This window comes from Trichosurus vulpecula, chromosome 5 (genome assembly GCF_011100635.1).
Source record: "Trichosurus vulpecula isolate mTriVul1 chromosome 5, mTriVul1.pri, whole genome shotgun sequence".
Lineage (NCBI taxonomy): Eukaryota > Metazoa > Chordata > Mammalia > Diprotodontia > Phalangeridae > Trichosurus > Trichosurus vulpecula.
Window position 1 is genome coordinate 138,558,773 of NC_050577.1, and position 22,644 is coordinate 138,581,416.

Here is a 22,644-nt window from a genome sequence, read left to right on the forward strand (position 1 = left end):
AAATGAGCTGGAGAAAGAAACGGCAAACCATGCTAGTATTTTTGCCAAGAAAACCCCAAATGGAGTTTTACGATTTAAATTTTAACAAAATGGTAAACTGAGGCATATCTCCTACCAAGATAACATTTATTAGCAGCGGCAAGCTACCTGTCAATAAATGGATGAACTTCTTCCATTCATGCTAAAGATGCTGAGCAAAAGGACAGCTCCCCTTACATAGGTTTTTTGGGGTACAAAACAAAGAACAGAACAGGGTAGATTCCAACATGGGATTAAGAGCAACATGATTGTAGGGAACAGCATGATTGGTTGGAATTTGGTAATGGGAACTAGCAACAACCCCTTTTCTTTTCACATGAAACTAAGCAGTATTCTTTGTTTGAGTCCAGGTGCAAGACAGCATCCCAGACTTTTGGATAGCAAACTGGACATTCTTGAAAGATAGCTTGGTGGTATAAAAATTTCAGGCCCAAACTCCCTTGCTTTCTCATATATTCCCCAAGGTTAGCAAATTTCCTTGAGCAGGAGAGCTGGATTTTAAAACTTAACCCATTACAGGCCAGCTGAACTCTGAACTAAGTTCAGAGACAAAGAACCACGACTTAAGCAGTTAAAGGACAAAAGCGGTAACATGGCAAAATCAATTACTTGTAAATAGGATCAATAAGAAATAATACAGGATTGATTTTTATCCTCTTAGGGGTCACAAAGTGTCAGACACGATTGAACTCAACAACAACAAGAAATTATGAAGGGTTACTGTCAGAGACACCTGGGAAGATTTGTATGAACTGATGCAGATTGAAGCAAACAGAACCTGGAGAAAAATTTAATCAATGACAACAGTATTATATAGACAAACAACTTTGAAACACTTAGGAACTCTAATTAGTGTAATGACAAACCATAATTTCAGAGGAAAAAGGATGAAACTTGCTACTCACCTCATGATAGAGAAGTGAAGAATTCAGGATACAGAACAAAACTTAAGAGCTCATGGCTCAACCACATCACTCCTCTGCTCAAAAGTCTCCATGGATTCCTCTATTGCCTTCTAAAACTAGTCTAAATTTCTTAGTCTGGCACTCAAGACCCCCCCACAACATTGCCCAAACTGACTTTTGTTGTAATACATGATACTATTCTACTATTCCCATTCATATATTCAAATGAGATTGCATAATTAAAGTACTTCACAAACCTTAAAGTAATCTATACATGTTAGGGAGTAGTAGTATTACTAATAGCTGAGATATACTGTACAATATTGGCTAGAAAGCCAGGAAAACCTAGATTCAAATCCTGCTTCTGATGCATACTACTTATGCAGCCTGAGCAACTTGCTTAACCACTACATGTTCTGGGCTTCTCTATATTAACTTAAGTTGCATAAACAGTGCCAATCTACAAAGAGTGAGGCATTTTTATTATTCAGGAATTTTCTGTTTCTGTTATGATTATTTAGGCAGTGGACAGAGCACTGGGCTTGGAACCAAGAAGACCTGAATTCAAAACCAGCCTCAGACACTTACTAGCTGTGTGACCCTGGGCAAGTCACTTAACTGTGTTAGCCTCAGTTCCTCATCTGTAAAATAATATGGAGAAGGAAGTGGAAAACCACTCCAGTATCTTTGCCAAGAAAACCCCAAATGGGGTCATGAAGAGTAGGATATGACTCAACAAAAACAACAACAAAAATTATGATTATTTTTCTTTGTTCCAGTTAAATATATCCTATACTTTTCATCTTGGTGTTTTTTCTCAGGTTATTTTCTATACCTAAAGTGATTGCTCGTTTTTTGGCAGGGCAATTGGGGTTAAGTGACTTGCCCAAGGTCACACAGCTAGTAAGTGTGTCAAGTGTCTGAGGCTGGATTTGAACTCAGGTCCTCCTGACTCCAGGGCCGGTGCTCTACTCACTGCATCACCTAGCTGCCCCTTCTATACCTAAAATGTAATGTCTCTTCTATATGTGTAATGAAATCTTATCCATCTTTCAAGGCCCCACCACATAATAAACTCTTACCAGCTTTTCATTCATTCATTCATTGATGTGTATGCAAGACTTAACTATGCTACTAGACTATAGGGTTCTTCAAGACAGAGTTGTTGGCTTTTCTGTTTTTCTCTCAGGGCCTAACACAGTGCTTTGCACATGGGAGGTGCTTCAGAAATATTTGTTGAATTGAAAAGGATTGAAACCTTATGTTCTGGTGCTCTAAAATTTCCCACATTGAGAAAACTGAAATATACTGGGATAGAAGAGGATACTGGATCTGCCCCAGTGAGAGTTTTCTCAGTTCTGGGACAAAATTTAAATATAACATTTTAATCTGAATTCCCCAAATTGCTTAGAATATATCCATTTCCTGCATCTAACTGCTTAGAGTAGAATGGCTCTCAAGTTTCCTGGGATACGTGGATATCAAGGAGCAGCAGCACCAGGACAAACTTAAGGTCAATTTTGCAATATCCCCAATTCTTCTGCCTGTCACTACCCAAGCAGTGGACCCATAATGCTCTGCATAATTTGCTTTATTGTGAGGCCCATCTCATTTACACTAAACTATAGACTGGCCAGTCAAAATTAAAATGATTGGTCTGTCAATTGGCTATTCTTTAATATCTGCCAAGATTGCAATAGAATTATAAAACTATGACATATCTTGACACATTTTTTCCTTGAGTTTAATAGAAGTCAAACAAATTATTTTGAAACTAAATTTTTAAATATTTACCCTGAGATTAAAGTCTCACATGTCATGTTACAACTCAAAGAACAATTCTGCAGCCAAGTTCTAAATCTTTGAAGATAGTCTCCTTCAGTAAGAGTTACTAAGGCCCAGAGTCCCAATCTGTTCCATACTTGGCTTTGTGACAACATGCCCCTACAGCATTTATTTCAAAGGAACAATTGCTCTTGTTCAAAAAATCAGGTTCAAGACAATTAACATGAAAAAATGGAAATATGAAAAGCTGGCACTCTGGTTGGCCCAATGATAGAGAGGAGGACAAGAAGGAGGAAGAGAAAGGGAGAGAAAGAGAAGGAGGAGAAGAAGGAGGAGGAGGAGGAGAAGGATGAGGAGGGAGATTGTACCACATTTGCTTTTTAAATAAAAATATTTGCTCTCAGTCTCTCTTCTGGCAAGAGTATAAATTATCAGGGAGAAAAACAGTCTTAGCAAATTGTACAAGGTGATAACTCAATGGGCACCAGCTATAATTCTTTCTATAGTGTCCAGTAAGTAGGCTAGTTTAGATTTCTGCTTTAGAAAAAAAAATCACCTTACCAGCTGAGGGGAGGATGGATAAAAGTGGGAAAAATCTCAAGGCAAGAAGATAAGGAAGGAAGGAAAAAAGGAAAGAAGGAAGGAAGGAAGGAAGGAAGGAAGGAAGGAAGGAAGCACTTGTGAAGTTTTATCAACACTGCATATGCCTAAAATGTAATTATGATCATGCCATCATCTTGCTCAAGACCCCTCCATGACTCCCCATTAACTGCCAAATAAAGTCCAAATGCCTGTGCTAGACATTCAAGGCCCTCCAAGATTTGACAGCTATCTTTGCAATCCTATCTCCCACTATTTGTCTTCATGTGGTCTATGTTCCAACCAAATTGGTCTATTTGCTACTCTTAAGATATTCCTGATGCTTTTCAATCTCTGAGCCTTAACTTAAACTGTTCCCTGTCTGACACATCCTTATTTCCTCAATTTGACCTGTCAAATTCTCATTCATCTTTCAAGGGCCAGATCAAATGCCACCTCTTCCACAAAGCCTTCCTTGAGCTACCTTCCGTACCTCTTGAGCCAAAAGTATGCTCTTCCTTAGATAATACTTCCTTAGGTAACACTTTGTTTCTATTTGTTATTACCTTTTTGTATTAGTCAAAATTTGAATTGGAAAACTTGGTTTCGAATCTCTTCCATGACATTTTACCTTGAGTAAATCATTTCATGTCTCTGAACCTCAGTTTACCTATTGGCAAAGAGGAAATAATATTTGTGGTAACAATATCACAAAGCTATAGTGATAAAAAGCACTTCATAAAAACAGTTTTGAAGGCGAGGGTTGTGGGGAGTGGTAGGATATGTTGAGAACTATAATTTTATTATTTTAGGGAACTCTCAGTGAGAAAACTCCTCCCACCAGTGTTTCCTGAAGCATTCCACAACATTTGGTCTTGGAGTCTTGCCTAGGACTCTGAAAGACGAACCCATAAAGAGCTAGAATCAGAGCCAACATTAATAGAATCCTTAAAGGTCTGAAAGAGAGGCATCATGGCAGAGTAGAAATAGAGCTGACCTTGGAGTCAGGAAGGAATGAACTGGGTTCCATCTCTGAAGGATATTGACTGAGTGACCCTGAGCAAATCATTTAACTTTTCATTGTCTAGACAACTCTTAAAAAGTGTAATGATGGGAATTCCTTGTATTGATGAAATTATAGAGTCCATTAAAAAAAGGTTGCAAAGCACTTCTCATATATTGCATCATGTGTGCTACCATTATTAATGTAATAGGGGCTTGCCTAGATTTCTTAACATGAAGGCATTCCCTTCCACATAGATAAAGATAACCTCCTTTATTTGGCTACATAAAAAACACAGCTTTCTTTGTTAAAAATCATCTAAACTAGGGCACCTAGGTGGTGTGGTAGATAGAGCAGTAGCCCTGGCGTCAGGAGGACCTGAGTTCAAATCCAGCCTCAGACACTTGACACACTTACTAGCTGTGTGACCTTGGGCAAATCACTTAACCCTGATTCCCTTAGATAGATAGATAGATAGATAGATAGATAGATAGATAGATAGATAGATAGATAGATAAAATAAAACAATCCGAACTGAGATAGTCAATCTCTTTCTGGCTGGTTTTGTTTTTTCTTTCACATTCTTTCCTGCTGAACAATTCATGGTGCCAGTGCTGTGGATGAACTGTGATACCTACCCTCTGGATGCAGCAAAAAGTTGCCCAAAAGGGTTTGAACTTTGGCTCAAAGTCTAGGGACGCATCTGTAATGTGAGTGAGATAATAAGATCTTCCCTGCCCATTAATAGGCCTCATGTGGAGCCCATTAAGGGAAGCTTACTTAGGGGAGGCTTGCTTGTAGGAAGGCTTTCACATCTTTGGGTACTAAGTTGATTAGGCATTGAGTCACTAGCGTTGTGATGCCTCTGGCTCTGAGAAGTGTATATATACTCTGAGTTGGTCTTTGTGTTGGGAGTTTACTTATAAGAATGATCTTTTGATTCCCTGGTCAAGACTCTGAATAGTTGTATGTTCAGAACCCCCTGACTACTCAGATGCAAAGGCTCTCTCAATCCAGTGGACTGTGTAAAATGTATAGCAATATTGCATTGGTTCAGGAAGTCAAGGTCTTTATGAACTTCTATAAACTTCTGCTTGTATTTTCTCTGCTTATATTTTCTCTAACATTCAGGGGGCTGACTTTTTCCCTGAACTAGTGAATGTGATTAAAGAAGATTGTTGACCCCTTTAAAGTTGCTTTCCTTTAAAAGCAGATTAAAGAACCTGTGCCAGCAGGCCATCCTGGGTATACTAGGGTGCTTGCTGCTACACCATCTCCTATCTCTGCAGAAAGAGATGTAATGGGAGTAAGTATGAAACAGTCAAAAAAAAACAGTGGTTCTGTGGTCAGGAAGGCTGTACTCAAATCTCACTGTAACAACAATGTTACTTGCAGCTACTGTGGAGGTATAAGACCAATAACACTAGCACACGGGAGGGCTGCTAGCATAAGTTTTTTGATCTGCCTTTCTAAGGAAAGCAACTTTAAGGGGTTTACAATCTCACTTTAATTAAACATACATATATCATTCACTTAGTTCAGGGGGAAAAGTCAGCACCCTGAACTTCAGAGAAAGCACAAACAGAAATTACAAGCAGAAATTATATAAACAGAGCAAATAACACAAATCAGCAGATGGGGTTTCTGTCTGTCCATAGCAATACATACATAGTTACCAGAGAGAGAAGCACGAACGTCTGGGTTTTCAAAACTGGGGGGCTCCTTAATGGATACCCAGAGTCTCGTGTGGCCAAATCACATGAACACTCTTCCAATGAGTGAGCCCCCAAAGCAAAATGCTAACCTCAGAATATATATACACTTATTGAGGGTCAGATGCCACAGAGGGTATCACAACCATGTGACACAAACTCATGTGACTTAGGCTTTCTTGTGACTCAAGCAGGTCATCAAAGACTCTTGATTCAGTCAAAGACTCAATCAAAGGCACCTGATTGCCTTAGTGCTAAGAAGCACTTCAAAATAAAAAACAGCAAAAGGTCCCATTACACTCACCTCTGACACTTGCTACCTATGTGATCTGAAACACGCCATTTAACTTTTATGGGTCTGAATTTCCTCATCTGCAAAGTGGAAGGCAATGGAAGCATCTCCAAAATCCACAAAGGAAGAGGCTCTTGTCTTTGAGGTCTCTTCCCTCTCTGGGTCTAGGATCCTATGAACTATAAGGTGGCTTGTTCTAAATCTTATGACGGGTTAGAGCATTTAATCATTAAACTTCCTCTAACTAACCCCAAAATTCGACTATATAGAAACCAATTGTCACAAAGTATAAACATATCACTTAACTAAGTAGAATTTTAGTCAGCTTGTATTATTCTGCTCTTCTTTACCCTTTTATTTCATCCTTCTTTTCCTCCTCCCCATTTTCCTTTTCTCTTTTCTTTCTCTTATCTTCATCTTTCACCTCTCCTCATTCTCCTCTTCTCCATTTTTCAATTACCCTTTTGCAGTGCGGTGAAATCTGGAACTAAAGACAGAAGACCAGTGTTCAAATCCTAGTCCTGCTGCTTTCAATCTGTGTGATCTTGCTCAAGTCACTTAACCTCTGTGGGCCTCAGTTTGCTTATCTACAAAATGGGAGGGTTTTAGCAGATAGAAGGGTTAGCAAACTGTGGCCTAAGGATCACATTCAGCCCAGGCTGGTCTGTTTTGTACAGTTGAGAGCTAAGAATGTTTTTTTTACATTTGTATGTATTTAATGTCTTTTGAAAGGTAAAAACCACTCCTAGGTCACAGACTGTGGGTCAGACCTGGCCTTCAGGTTGTAGTTTGCTGACCAGAGAGCTAGATGATATAATACAACTTGAATGTTTTTTGAAGACATCAATGAGGTACATTGGAAAAGCACTCGAATTAGAATCAAAAGGTCTGGGTTCAAATCCTCCCAGTTGCTTCCTAGCTATGTAACCTTAGGTGAGACACTTAAATACCTAGACCCCAGTTTTCTCAGAAATATATAATGAGGGTTGGTTTAAATGGCCTCTAAGGTCCTTTAGCTCTAAATCTATGATTAAAAAACATGACTACCATATCATCATTTTCCACCCTCTGTCTTCTCTTCCTCTTTTGGTTTGACTTATTGGCATAGAATCTGCTAGCTTTCCAAATAGTAAAACTACAAAGCTCTATAACTAATTATATTAAACTTTTGCCTTTTCCTTTCTAAGGAATATGAACTTTATTATTCAGCCCTGTTTTATCAAAGTCAAATTTTCAATAAGCACAACTGATTTGTAAAGCTATTTGTGGGCTCATTTTCGTGGGAGCAGAACTCCACTGGAATAAGCTGAAGACTGAAATATGCTGATCTAATTTAGTGTGTCCCCACACCAATGAACAGGTATGGAGAAACTTCAGATGCTGAAAAAAATGTCCAGTAATGAGAGGGGAAATGTGCTCAGCTTCAAGGCTATCTGCATAACTGCATAGCTATTATCGCACAGTCAACATTCATTAATCCATTCTAATGGAGGGGAAACCATTCCATAGATCACCAAAACCAGCACATATTGCAAGAATCATTTGTGTCTCACTGAATCACAGAATTTCACAATTAGAATCAGAATCAGTGACTATCTAGTCCAAAAGGTATGTGAAGAGTCCCCATTATCACATACCAACAAGATCCAGTCTTTACATGAAAATTTCCAAGGATTTGGGACCCGTTGCCTCTCCAAGAAGCCCCTTCCACTTCTGAACAGCTCTAATTAGTAGGAAGGAGTTGTTGTTTTCATCCATAGCCCCAGTTTGTCTCTTTGAAATTTCCACTGATAGTTCCTGGTTCTGCTTCGTGGGACCAAACAGAACAATCCCTTCCCCACATGTTTTTTTGGTTGTTGTTATCTAGTCATTTTCAGTCATGACATACTCTTCATGACCTGATTTGGGATTTTCTTGGTAAAGATGCTAGAGTGGTTTGTCATTTCCTTCTCCAGCTCATTTTACAGATGAGGAAACTGAGGCAAACAGGGTTAAGTGACTTACATAGGAAGTGTCTGATTTGAATTCATGAAGATGAATCTTTCTGAAACCAGGCACAGCATTCTATCCACTGTGCCACCCAGGTGCCCCCTTCTCCACATATCAACCCTTCAAATACTAGAAGAGCTATGACACTTCTCTTTCACCTAACCAGCTTTCTTAAGGCTAAACATTCCCAGTTGATGCAACCAATACAAATACCAGTTTGGTGTCAGAATATATATCTTATGCATTCTTTTGTAACATTGTATAATTTAGAGCTGGAAACTATCTTAAATCTTCATGTAATCTAACCTCATCATTTTACAGAAGATGAAACTGAGGCCTGGGGAAGTTAAGTGACATGACTGAAGTCACATACAACAAATATTCAAATCCAAATCTCATTACAAATCCAGAACTGTTGCTACTGCACTATTTTCTTATTACTTATGTACCACTTCTGCTTGTATGAGAATTAATTTTTAATTAAATATAAACCAACAATTGGTAGTAAAGAGAACCTATAATTCAATTCAATTTGGCTGACCTCATTTATGAAGCATTACTGAGTGTGAGCACACATACATGGATGTGCATTGGTGTTGGAGGCAAACCACCCTGAGAGGAAATTTGCCATATATACATAGAAATACGTATATGTATATATTTGCATGTATGTATGTATATGTGTGTGTATATATGTATATATGCGTATGTATATATAGATGTATATTATCCTATAAAAGGAAAATTCATTTCACTTTAATATAATATGCACTTACTAGGTGTTTACTGTAAGGTGAACATTTTGGTAGGTACTGGAATTAAAGACAATGAAAAGACCACTGAGAAACCTACCTTCTTTGGGGGGAATGGAGAACAACATATATACCTACAAAACAATTCAAAATAGTAAGAAAGTAAACATGAAGTGTTTTCTGCAGAGACTGTACAGAAAATAACAATTAGGTAAATTAGTTAAGGCTTCATATGGGGAGAGGCACTTGAATTTAATCTTGATGACAAGTAGAGCATTTGAGGCCCAAATGAGGAGAGAAGTATATTGCAGGTATGGACTATAGTCCATTTAAAGGTAAGAAGGTAGGAGATGAAATGCCATATACAGGAAAGAACAAGTAAGCCTGTATGGCTAGAGTGTTGAGTGGGTAAGGAGAAGTAATGTAAAATAAGCCTGGAAAGATAGATGGAACAACATTTTAAAGGGTTTTAGATGCCAACAGAAGAGTTTGTATTTTATCCTAGATGAAATAGGAATTCACTAAAGCTTCCAGGGAGTAAACGACTGTGCCTGGCAGTGATAAGTATGAGGACCTAGATATGTTATAATTGAGGTTGAGTGTCATCGAATCCCAAAGAACAATTTCCTTTACACTTCTGTCAGAATATGTTTCACCTTCTCTGGGAAAGGGGAAAAAAAAGATCAATGGGAAATAGGCATAAATTAGAACAAGAGGGATTTAGGTTAGATATAATAGTAGACCCTAAAGCATGTTATTAAGGAAAGTTGTGAAGATTCCTTGCTTATCGACAATTGTTTAAAAAAAACCCAAAAGTCTACTGTTACATGTATTCATATATGGATGGCTTGTCAGAAGGCCTGGCTTTGACTTGCTTACTGATGAGCTGTGAGACTTTGGGCAAGTTACCGCTAAATCTCACTTTACTCATGGGTAAAATGAGGGGTTTGGACCAGATGATCTTTCTTTAAGATCCCTTCTAGGTGGAACGTTGCTTTATTTTTTTAAGTATGTTTTACTGCTTTCTTTTGTCTATATCACAGTCAATTTCGGACCTCCTGCTTCTCCAATCAAATCTTCCCTGTAATAAAGAAAAAAAGTGTGGGGGGGAAACCATCTGGTATTGTGTAGCATAGGGACTACATCTGACTATACATACACACACATACATACACATAAATTTTGTTCTAGTAATTCTTTCCTCTTTGCTTTGAAAAAGGTTTGTTTCATTATCAGTCCTGTAAAATCTTTTTAAAAAATTATTATAATTTTTATTGATATCTTTTTTGTTTCACTAAAACGTCTCATAGTATCATTCCCTTTCTTCTTCCAGAGAACCATCCCATATAGTAAATAATATTTTAAAAAGAAAAAAATTGAGCATAACTGCTCAATATATCAAAAAAAGTCTTAAAATATTAGCAATGTACCACAGCCATGGATCTCTCATCTCTGCAAAGAAACTGGTGAAAGTTTTTTCTCATATTTCTTCACTGCAGCCAAGTTCATTTTTTTGTAATTCTATAACATTCACTTTTGATGATTTTATGGTGACCTTTTCTGTTTACATTGTTGAAGTCTTTGTATATAATGCTTTCATGGCTCTGCTTAGTTCACTCTGTATCAATTCATGGAGATCTTTCCATACATCTCTATATCGATCACATTCATCAATTTTTTTTACTGCACGGTAATATTAAATTCATGTACCACAATTTGTTTATCCAACATAAGAGATAATTCAGTACAGACCCTTACTCAGACTCTAATCTTTATGTCATTTCATTATGATTCTATAAGGAGTTAGCAATTACTTTACTATACTCACCTGGTAATACATATTTAGTCAGTCATCTAATAATAGGTATAAGAATAAACAACGTACTAATCGATATTTTGTATAAATCATATAGGCTCTAATAGAAGGGCCCCTGTAATAGGCCACAAACATTAGTGTAATGTTCCCTACTTGTTTATCACCTATGAAGCTTACTTGTGTAAACACAAAAACGCCGACATGGATATCTCTAAGTCTAATTTATACCAGACTTCTTCAGTTTTCCAAGCAGGTATTTTTTTCAAACAGAGTTCTTAATTTATGATTTGCAGTTCATCCAACACTGAGTTGTTGAATAATCATTGTTTTTCATTCTCCATTGTCTAGCCTGTTCCATTGTTCTACATCTATATTTTTAACTTGTATCCAGTGATTTTGATGAATACTACTTTATATTAGAGTTTGAGGTCTGTAAGTACTATTTTCCCTTAATCCTTAACTATTTTTCCCCCTAGATATTCTAGATATTTTGTTTCTCCAAACGAACTTTATTATTATTATTCAATTAACTCTGGTAAAAGAATCTTTTTGAGAGCTTAATGGACATAGCATTAAAACTGTAAATTAACTGTGGAAGTATTATCATTTTTATTGTGTGACACAGCCCAGCCATGAGCACTGAATATTCCTCCAGCAATTTAAATTATTCTTTACTTCTTTAAGGAACACTGGTCTTTACTGTTTTTTTTTAAATCAATAGCAGATAGTTTTTATGAAAACTTCTTTAATATATAGCTTAAGGCCTAGTATTTCTATGCCCCCTTCAATAATTCCTTTCTTTATTATTTCTCTTGAGATACTAGACCTTTTACACCTTCAAATGAACTTTGCTGTTTTTAGGTCTCTGAAGCTGATGATATATAACACTAAATCTGTAAATTAATTTAAGTAATAATTATGATTTTATACTCTTGGCAGGGACCTAATATGAGCATTGAATTTCTCTCTATTTGTTTTTATTTCTATAAGGAGCAATTTTGGGGTTGTATTTATATACATCTTGCTTGTATCTCATTATGGTTAATTATCAGATATCTTATGGTTTTTGCAGTAATTTTGAATTAAATTGTTCTTTTCATTTCTCCCTTGTTTTTGTTAGTATTGAAGGGAATTATTCATGATTTTTGTAGATTTCTTTTATATCCTGCTACTTTACTATACTAAGATTATAAAGCACTTGAATTTGTTTTTTTCTCTGGCTCTCTGAGGTTTTCTAAGTATACCATCATGTCTTCTACAAATAAAGATAACTTTGCCCCCCCCTTTATTTTTACCAATATGTATATTTTTAATTTTATCAACTAGTCTTACTATTATTATAGCTAGCATTGCTAGAACCCCGCCAATAGCTAGGATTAAGGGCATCCTCACTTTAACCATTTGTAGACAAGCTGCTCCATTATGAACAATGCTCTCTTTGTTTTGAATATATGCTTTTGAAAGGGCTTATTTATGCTTCTGATCTTTTTAGAGTTTTTAAATAAATGAATGGAGTATTTTGTCAAAGGCTTTTTTTTGTATCTAAGAAAATAACCATGAAACTTTTGTTACTCTTCTTGCTTATTTTATTATATTGTCCCTAACATTGTCCCTAATATTGTCCCTAACATATATTGTCTCATAACAATGTCCCTAACATTGTAACAACATTGCATCCCTTGCATCTTGGCCATAGTGAAATATATTCTGTATGTATCAGTATAGATTCCTTGCTAGGGTTTTATTTAGTTCTTTCATCAATATTCATTAGTGAGATTGGTCTATTGTTCCCTTTCTCTGCTTTGTTTCTCCCCAGCTTTGCTAGTAAGGAGAAATTTGTCTCATATAAGGAATTTGATAGTGTCTTCTAACACTATTTTTGAGAATAATTTTGTTGCACAGGTATTAATTGTTCTTTGAATGTTTCATAGAATTCACTTGTAGAGCCTCTGTGGCCCAAGGCTTTTGCTGTTTAGTCGTTCATTTATGGCCTCCTATAGTTTATGGCTCAATTTCTTTTTCTAAGATTAGATTGTTTAAGATCTCTAATTATTACCCTGTTAGTTTAGATATTTCATATTTTTGTAGATACTCATCAGCTTCCTTTGAATTCTTTCTCCTCTCTCTCTCTTTCTCTCTGTCTCTGTCTATGTCTCTCTCATTTTTGTTTGTTTGGTTTATAACTATGTATAGAAATTCTTGATAATTCTCTTTGTTTCCTTGTTCTTTGTTCTTAATTTGTCCTGTTCATTTTTTATTTTGGTAATATACTTTTCTTCTCTTTTTCTTGATCAGATTTGCTAATGATTTCCCAATTCTATCACTCTTTCCAAAGTTTTGTTGATCCATTCTATAAGTCTTTTCATTTTAAGTTTCTCTAATTTCCAGAATTTTTTGTACTTGTAGGCCTGCTAATTTGTTTATTTTCTACTCCTTTTAATTGCAAATTCATTTCATTGATCATCTTTTGTTCTATGTTATTAAGCTATATGAGAGTTGGTATTATTGCATTTTTTTTGTATCCCCAGCACAGGGACTGGAACATAGCAGGTGAATTACAAATGCTTGTTGATCGATTACTGGTTTTCATAGATTTATTTTAAAAAATCCAGTGCCTCCTAATTGAAATTTATCCCAAGAATTTTGGTAAGTTGTCTCATTATTATTATCTTTAACATTATTACTTATTTTTTTCTATGATTAGAACAGTGCTTAGCATAGATTCTGCACATAGTTGGTACTGTTGTTGTTTGTCCTTCAGTTTTGAAGAGGACCAATGACATAATGAGGTAGTGTTTTGACTCCTTTGTGAATTGAATTTAAGTGAGGTAGAATTACACAGAGCTGTCAACTTCACTTTCTTCCAGAGTCATCGAAGTCCAGGGGCAAGACAAAAGTTGACTGACTGGCTTACTAGCTGACTTTGTTCTTTGGCTTATGCATAATTCAGGATGTCATTTCTAAGTCTCCATTTAGGTCTATATCTTTTGCTCAAAATTCCTTTATTTGTTACTATTTTTATTAAGTTATGATATGCAAATTATTCATTTGTTATTTCAGCCTTTTAACATTTGCTTATGATTTCTAAATGTCCTATCACATGGTCAGTTTCTACAAAGGTACAATGGAATCTGATATTCTTTTATATGGGGAGTGTCCCTACAGAATGAAAAAAAAAAAGCTACTCAAAAAAATGCTCATTATTTTCTAATTGCAGAAAAATTCCTTTTAAAAATTCATAAAATTTCCTAGGCTGTCCTAGATCTTAAATTCCCTTGAAGTGGGGGACTGTCAGTAGTACCTAATTAATATCACTGATAAACACAGTAGATGCTTCAATGTACCCATTTTGAATGCATTTCAAAATCCTTTTTTTATTTTTTATGACTATGCCACTCCCAGACTGGCTCTGATCACTCTAAAGGAAAAGATATAAATCTTTAGGGAAAAGCTTTTGACTGAGAGGAAGAGAGAAGGACAGCTGGTTGTAGACTATTAACCTATGTAAGCCCCAGGTTTACACTCTTTACTCTTTCCCATTGCCCTCACTTGTGGAGATAGTTCATAAAGAGCTCAAATGAAGGCAGCTTACATTTGGTGGCTAGAAGCAAGATGTGCTCAGAGTCTCTTATAAGGAAATAGGGTCTCTTGAGAATTTATAGGTAGTTGTGTCTCGTAGATGGCATGATTTTTTAAAAATGATTTTACTAGTTTTTGACAAAGAAAATGTGTTTTTTGTTGATGTCTTATTTGTGTTTTTCAATAAAAGCAGCAAAAATGATCATGTATTTTAGCTATCCTCAAAAAATCAAAACAGAACTCAATGAAACAATGTTTCATTTATATAGGTTTTAAACTTTGTAATGTTCTTTGCATATAACATTTTGTTTGATCCTCATAAAAATGGTAAAAGATCATTGCTATGAAGAGGCAGAGTCAAGATGGTGGAATACAGAGAACACTCAAGCCAAACTTTCCCAGCATTCCCCTCCAAACAAAATAATGTGTGAAATCAGATCTGGAATGGCGTAGCCAACAAAAAGTTGAGATGAGCCATTTTTCCATCCCAAGACAATTCAGCAAATCAGAAGGAGAGGTCTCTGATGCTAGGGTTGGGAGCTGGCCAAAAGGGCAGTGGTTGTGATATCAGCTGCAGACCTTAGAGAAAGGACCAAACATTAGCAGCAGTTGTGAGGGCTTTTGCTGCCCAGAGAATAAAAGGGGTCTCTAGACAACTGGTCAAAAAAGGTTAGAAGGGACCCCTGTGCTGACATTGGTGCAGGACTCAGCACTGTTTGACAAGTACATTGCCTATTACTCAGTTCTGGATCATAGTTTCAGGGTGGAGAAGAGCACTTACAGTTTCAAGGGAGCAGGAACCCTAGTTGGAGCTCCAGGGCAGAGAGAAAACAGAGGCTGTAGTTGTAGGTAAGAGTTTTTGTGCAGAAAAGAGCTCTAACGCTGGTAGTTGCAAGGGAACTGGGTCCCTAAATGAATAAGGCCCAGAGCACAGACCAGGATAGCAGTGACAACAGCTCTCTCCAGATCACACCACCTTGAAAACCACAAAAACTTTCATATCTCTAGAACTAGCTATGAAAACAGCAAGGGGAAAAGGCCTAAAACTCAGGAAAGTGACCACATCTCTTTAAGTGAGCAGAGCCCAACTCTAACATAAAACTCAAAGTCAAGAAATAGGCTGGAAAAATGAGCAAACAATGACAAATAAGAATCTGACTTTAAAAAACTACTATAATGACATGGATGTCCAAGACACAAAATCAGAAGAAGACAATGACATGAAATCATCTACAAGCAAAGCCTCAAAGAAAAATGCAGATTGGTACAAGACCAATAAGAAATTTCTAGAAGACATTATCAATACTGTTACTCAATATTTTATTAGAACTGTTAGTTTTAGCAATAATAGAAGGAAAAGAACCTGAAGGAGTTATAATAGGCAATGAGGAAAAAAAACTATCACATTTGGCAGATAATATGGTGGTATACTTAGAGAATCCTAGAGAATCAAGTAAAAAGCTACTTGAAACCATTAACAAAGTTGCAGGATATAAAATAAACACACATGAATCATCAGCATTTCTATATACTGAGAACAAAGCCCAGCAGCAAGAAATAGAAAGAAAAATTCCATTTAAAATAACTAAATCTCTAGTGCTATATAGATTTATGAGCAAATTCTAGCAAATATCTAAAGAAAATATTCATGCTATATAAACTATTTGAAAACAAAGTAAGGAAGGAGTCTTAGCAAATTTCTCCTATGACACAAATATAGTTTTGAAACCTAAAGCAAAGACAGCAAAAACAGAAAAAAATTGTAGACCACTTTCTCTAATGAACATGACACAAAAATATTAAATAAAACACTAGCAAGGCAACTATTGCAATATATTGCAAAAATCATTCTTGAACAGGTATAATTTATACTAGGAATGCAGGGCTGGTTCAGTATGATGAAAACTATAAACATAATTGACCATGTCAGTAGCAAAAAACAAAAATCTTATGATTATGTCAATAGATGGGGAAAATTTTCTGACAAAATACAATGCACATTTTTATTAAAAAAATACAAGAAAGCACAGGAATAAATAGAACTTTTCTTAAAATGATAATTAATATCTATCTAAAACCAAGAGAAAGCATATTGATAATGGGAATAAGCTTGAAGCCTTCCCAATAAGATCAGGCTAAAGCAAGTATGTCCAATATCACCATTATCATTTAATATTGTACTGGACATGCTAGCAATAGCAATGACAAGAAAAAGAAATTGAAGAAATAAGAGCAGGCAATGAGGAAATAAAATTATCTCCCTTTGCAGATGACATGATGGTATACTTAGAGAACCCTAGAGAATCAACTAAAAAAACTCAGTGAAGCAATTAACAACTTTACCAAAGGTGAAGAATATAAAATAAACCACATAAGTCATCAGTATTGCTATATCAACATTCCCAACAGGAAGTGATAGAAAGAAAATTCCATTTAAATAGCTACATACAGTATAAATACTTGGGAGTCTACCTGGTAAGGCATATTAATTGCTCATAGGTAGGCTAAGCCAATATAATAAGATGACAATTCTACCTAAATTAATTTATTCAGTATCATGCCAAACAATCAAAAAAGGCATATTAATTGCTCATAGGTAGGCTAAGCCAATATAATAAGATGACAATTCTACCTAAATTAATTTATTCAGTATCATGCCAAACAATCAAAAAACTATTTTATAGAACTTTGTTGTTTTTCAGTCATTTTTCAATCATGCCTGACTCTTCATGACCCCTTTTGGAGTTTTCTTGACAAAGATACTGAGGTGATTTGTCATTTTCTTCTCAAATTCACTTTACAGATGAGGAAACTGAGGCAAACAGGGTTAAGTGACTTGCTCAGGTCACACAACTACTAAGTGTCTGAGGCCAGATTTGGATGCAGGAATATCACTTCATGTAGATCTTTCCACACTTCTCCGTATTCAACATAGCGATTCCCAAATCAATGGACATTTACTTTGCTTCCAATTCTTTGACATCACAAAAAAGCTATATTTTGGTGTATAAGGAAACTCTTATCAATGACCTCCTTGGGGCATAAATCTAATAGTAGAATCTCTGGGTCAAAAGATATAGACAGGTAAGTCACTTTATTAGTAAAATTCCAAATTACTTTCTAAAAACAATTGTACTGATTCACAGCTCCACCAATAATTCATTAAATTCTGTAATCTAGTGAGGAGTATTGATCCTACAAGGCTTTTAATGAAACATACTTCTTGTGCCAAGAACACTACACAGACATGGTTGATGTGTTGGTTTGTTTTGCCTGTTTTTCTTTGCTTCAAGGAAGGATTCTAGGGAGGTAGGGATGTGGTATTAAGAAGTGAGAGTGATGTAAAATCACAGAAGACATTAATAAAACATGTGAAAGCCTTGAAGGGTTTTTTTTTGTTTCTTTGGGGGTTGGTTTCTATTACTGATTTTATCAGAAGAAAGAACACCCAGGATAAAAAGTCCCTTTACTAATACAGATCTGCAACATTTCCATAACTTTTAGTTAGAGAATCACCTAGAACACTTAGATGTTAACAGACCTAGTATGTGTCAAGGACAGAAATTAATTCCTTGCTTTCTCATTTCCATGATTTGCCCTCCATTCACTGGTCATTGTCAAAAGTTTTAGAAAAGTGACAGGAAAAACAGATCTAAAACATCCTATTCCTATGCAGATTACAAAACTAATTCCCTCATCACTACTGGAAAGATTTCGTTTTCCCATTTCCCATTTCCCATTTCCACAATTAACACTTCCAAGGGAAATACAGATTTGAGAATAAGAACATATTGCACTGGATGAATATAAGAAAACAATATGAAACTGAACATCAGCTACTATTATAAAAACCTTGTTTTTTTCCTGCTAAATTAGCAGATGGGTTTTCTATTTTCAATACTTAGCTTCAAGTCCAATACCATTATTTTACTATAGTTTTTGGAGTGCTTTATGCAATTGTGACTTAGAAGATTGCCCCAAATAAACAAAAACAGAATAAAAATCCATTATGCTTATGTTTTAAAACAAATTTTCTAATTTATAGGAAAAAATTGACATTAAGCTCTAAGAAAGTCACAAAATATTGTGTTCTCATACGTACTTTTCCTAAGGTATATGTTACCTGGGAAAGCACTCAGCTAGAACATTGACCAATTGGGTTTTAGAAAATGAGAGGCAATTTTCACTGGAGTGATCAGATTTTCAGCATCAGCCACGCCTACATGTCACCAGAACAAGAAATTGAACACTTTAAAGTCAAATTATTCAATGAGCTTTTAAAAATCTACACAATGCTAAATAACTTGTTAAAATGACCAGATATTTTTATATAATTTAGATATCGACATTTTTTTGTAGATTCATACACATTCAAAAACACGCTTTTCTTAATTTTCTGCATATTGCATTCAATAAAAATCATTAAACCAGAAATCAACTACTATTTTTAAGGATGAACTTGAACTTTCACAAAGCTTTCTTAGTTTCTCCAGTTTTTAGAGTAACTAATCAGCCAATCAATCAAAAAGTATTTATTGAGCACCTACTATGTTCTAGCCATTGTGCAGGGTAATGAAGATGAAGATGTAAAGAATGAAACTAACCTGACACACAGGCTAACACTCTAATAGGAGAGAGAGCAAAAACATACAAGCAAATAAGGACTAAATATTAAGAGAATGAATCCAAGTAAATGCAGAGTAAGTACAAGGTAATTTGAAAGGAAGGGGATTAGCTCTTGGGAGGATAAGGAAAGCCTTCACCTGAGAAGGTGGTAAACAGTGGTGGGACTGAAATAAAGTAACAACTAGTTCTCCACTGAACCAAGCTGAGGCACCACCATTGCTGCTGAAATGGTGGGTGCACGCCCTGCCTTGGCTAACAAGCGGTTAGCCAAACTCAATCTAAAATTAGGTACCAGTTCTGCTGAACCAGTGTGAACTGGCTGAATCCTACCACTTGTAGTATATGATAGATGTCTGAAGTAAGAGCAAGTTTCTATGGGGTGGACATGAAGAGGAAGATGGGGGACAGAAAATGAAAAGGTACAGAGATAGAAAATGAGTGTTGTGTGGGAGGTTGGAGTCATGTCCAACAAGGATGGAAAGGTAGGTTGAGGAAAGGTTGTGAAGGTTTTAAATAGTGATCAGAGGAGTTCATATTTTATTTTAGAGGCAATAGAAAGGCACTGAAGTTGACTGAATAGGGGAGTCATGTGGTCACATCTTTGCCTAAGGAAAAGCATGTTAGTAATACTGTGAAGGTTTATTAGAAGTATGTAGAGAGAAGATGGTGGTTGGAAAGCAGGGACTTACTTAAGCTCTCTGCAGGCCCCTCTAAACACCTGTAAAAAATGGTTCTGAACAAATTCTAGAGCTGCAGAACCCAAGAAATAACAGAGGGAAGCAGGGCCCCAATCCAGGAAAGCCTGGATGGTCACTGGGAAAGGTCTATCACATGGAGCTGAGAGTGGAGCAGAGCACAGCCCAGCATGGGCCACACCAGGTAGCCGGGCAGAACAGGGTGGTAGGGCCCTGAATCATTGAGCTGTGGCAGTTACCAGACTTCTCAACCCACAAAGATCAAAAACAACAGAGAAGGTTAGTGGGAAAATTGGTGGAACGGGGTGAAAAGAGTGGGGGGGGAAGGGGGGCCCCTAGCCCTGGGGTGTGGAAGTCCAGCTCTGGGGCTGCTTCCGCCCCCAGGCCCATCCTGTGGGAGGAATTGGCGGATCAGAGCAGGAGTGCAGAGCCTGCTTTCATCAGGTCCTAGCCCTGGTTGGTGATTCTTGGGGGAGGAGGAGGACTGTCTGTGGCAGATTTTGCTGTGTAGAAATAGCTCTGAAAACAGCAACGCAGCCCATAAAGCTTGGGACAAAGTACTCTCTACTCTATAAGCAGTAATACCTTTACAAAAAGCTGAAGGGTCAAGTAGTTGGATGGGAACACAAACAGACAGTGAGAACGGACTCAGATTCAGACTCAGACTTTGGAATCTTTCTTTGGTGACAAAGAAGATACAGCCATTAGAAGTCAACAAAGTCAAAGAGCACACATCAAAAGCCTCCAAGAAAAAATATGAATTGGTCTCAAGCCATGGAAGAACTCAGAAAGGATTTGGAAAAGCAAGTAAAAGAAGTAGAGGAAAAATTGGAAAGAGAAATGAGAGTGATGCAAGAAAATCATGAAAAACAACTCAATGACTTCCTAAAGGAGACCCAAAAAAATACTGAAGAAAATAACACCTTAAAAATAGACTAACTCAAATGGCAAAAGAGCTCCAAAAAGCCAATGAAGAGAAGAGTGCCTTGAAAGGCAGAATTAGCCAAATGGAGATGGAGGTCCAAAAGACCACTGAAGAAAATACTACCTTCAAAATTAGATTGGAGCAAGTGGAAGCTAGTAACTTTATAAGAAATCAAGATATTATAAAACAGAACCAAAAGAATGAAAAAATGGAAGACAATGTGAAATATCTCATTGGAAAAACCACTGACCTAGAAAATAGATCCAGGAGAGATAATTTAAAAATTATTGGACTACCTGAAAGCCATGATCAATAAAAGAGCCTATACATCATCTTTCAAGAAATTTTCAAGGAAAATTGCCCTGATATTCTAGAGTCAGAGGGTAAAATAGAAATTGAAAGAATCCACTGATCACCTCTTGAAAAAGATCCCGAAAAGAAAAATTCCCAGGTCAAGGAGAAAATACTGTAAGCAGCCAGAAAGAAACAATTTGAGCATTGTGGAAACACAATTAGGATAGCACAATATCTAGCAGCTTCTACATTAAGGGATTGAAGGGCTGGGAATATGATATTCCAGAGGTCAATGGAGCTAGGATTAAAACCAAGAATCACCTATTCAGCAAAACTGAGTATAATGTTCCAAGGCAAAATATGGATTTTCAATAAAATAGAGGCCTTTCAAGCTTTCTCAATGAAAAGACCAGAGCTGAATAGAAAATTTGACTTTCAAACACAAGAATCAAGAGAGGCATGAAAAGGCAAACAAGAAAGAGAATTCATAAGGGACTTACTAAAGTGGAACCGTTTTGCTTACATTCCTACATGGAAAGATGATGTGTGTAATTCATGAGACCTTTGTCAGTATTAGGAGAGTTGAAGGGAATATACATATATATATAGACAGAGGGCACAGGGTGAGTTGAATATGAAGGGATGATATCTAAAACAATAAAATAAAATGAAGGGACGAGAAAGGAATATATTGAGAGAGGGAGAAGGAGAGAGATAGAATGGGGTAAATTATCTTGCATAAAAGTGGCAAGAAAAAGCACTTCGTTGGAAGGGAAGAGGGGGCAGGTGAGGGGGAATGAATGAATCTTTCTCTCATCAGATTTGATTTGAGGATGGAATAACATACACACTCAATTAGGTATCTTACCCCACATGAAAGCAGGGGGAAGGGGATAAGAAAGGGGGGATGATAGAAAGGAGGGCAGATTGGGGAACAAGTAATGAAAAGCAAAAACTTTTGAAAAGGAACACGGCCAAGGGAATAAATTGAATAAAGGGGGACAGGATAGGATGGAGGGAAATATAGTTAGTCTTTCACAACATAACTATTTATGGGAGTGTTTTGCATAATGATACATGTATGGCCTATGTTGAATTGTTTGCCTTCTTTGGGAGGGTGGGGTGGGGGAGAGGGGAGAGAATTTGGAACTCAAAGTTTTAAAAGCAGATGCTCAAAAGAGAAAGTTGGTTTTGCATGCAACTGGGAAATAAGATATACAGGAAATTGGGGCATAGAAATCTATCTTGCCCTACAATAAATTAAGGGGGAAAGGGATGGGGGGATGGGGAGGGGGAATGACAGAAGGGAGGGCTGACTGGGGAATGGGGCAATCACAATATATGCCATCTTGGAGTGGGGGGGAGGTAGAAATGGGAAGAAAATTTGTACCTCAAAATCTTGTGGAAATCAATGCTGAAAACTAAGAAAATATTAAATAATAAAGTATGGAATTCAAAAAAAAAGAAGAGAAAGGAAATAAAAGGCAAAAAAAGAAGTATGTAGAAACTTGGGGCAGAGAAATCAATAAAGAGGCAAGTGCAATAATCTAAGAGAGATGAGTTCAGCAACCTAGGTTCCTATGTTAATTGCCGAGCAGGAGTTGTACAAGTAAAGATATGAAAAAACTGAGACAGACATGTCAAGAATTGGCA